This window comes from Anser brachyrhynchus (genome assembly GCF_964034855.1).
Source record: "Anser brachyrhynchus genome assembly, chromosome: 3".
Classification (NCBI taxonomy): Eukaryota; Metazoa; Chordata; class Aves; order Anseriformes; family Anatidae; genus Anser; species Anser brachyrhynchus.
The window spans coordinates 84852462-84853234 of record NC_137696.1 but is presented as its reverse complement, the minus strand read 5'-3'; the positions used below and the strand labels follow the sequence as shown (position 1 = coordinate 84853234).

General features: G+C 29.8%; 1 protein-coding gene across 5 annotated transcripts in view; it reads right to left on the bottom strand.

Annotated features, from left to right (window-relative positions):
- Positions 1 to 773, bottom strand: part of EPHA7 (EPH receptor A7) — a 166450-nt gene that overhangs the window by 3738 nt on the left and 161939 nt on the right. The gene's annotated exons all lie outside the window — the stretch shown is intronic.

Sequence of the window (773 nt, the reverse complement as noted above, 5' to 3'; positions counted from 1 at the left end):
CTGTCAAACAAACAATAACAACAGATATAAAATTGGCAGTGCAGCAGAATCCTGATATCAGGAAGTAATAGAGGCAAATTATACTATCATTGTCATCTTGATGTATATACCACCACTTGACAAAAATAATCGTTGACTCACTAGGTAAATATAAATAAACCCCAAAATTCCCAAGCAAACAACTCTACCATGAAGGAAATGTAGTTATGTTTCACATTTTTCTTAATGAGCCATAAGGTTATAATTGACAATTTTAGTATTTAAAATAAAGGAGATAAATGAATGAGATGCAGTGTGTTTTTTTTTTGTTGTTGTTGTTGTTTCTGGATGGGTGTTTGGGTATTAAATTAGGGACAGGGAGATGTTGATAACTCTAATACAGAGAAGCAGGAAAAGGGTGGAACGGGTGTGTTAATTCAGTTTAAACTATACTTAATTTTAAAAAAAGATACATATGGTAGGTGTATAAATTAATAAGGAAGAATCTTCTTTAGCCTGATATTATCAGTATTGTTGAAGAATCTTATAAAATACTTTAACTGACTTGTCTTAGTCATTGCGTGATATTAGGCATCCTAAGACAATGCTTATTTTACTTATGTTGCCAAAAAATAATGCAAAAGCTTTAAAAAATATATTAAAAAGTAAATAAAAAGATGAAGATTTTATTGTAATTTCAGTGGCAGGTTGGCCATATGGAATCTCTAAAGCAATATAGCTTTAGGACCAATAGATTTAGGCCAGGATTTTAAAAATATATGTATATATTATAA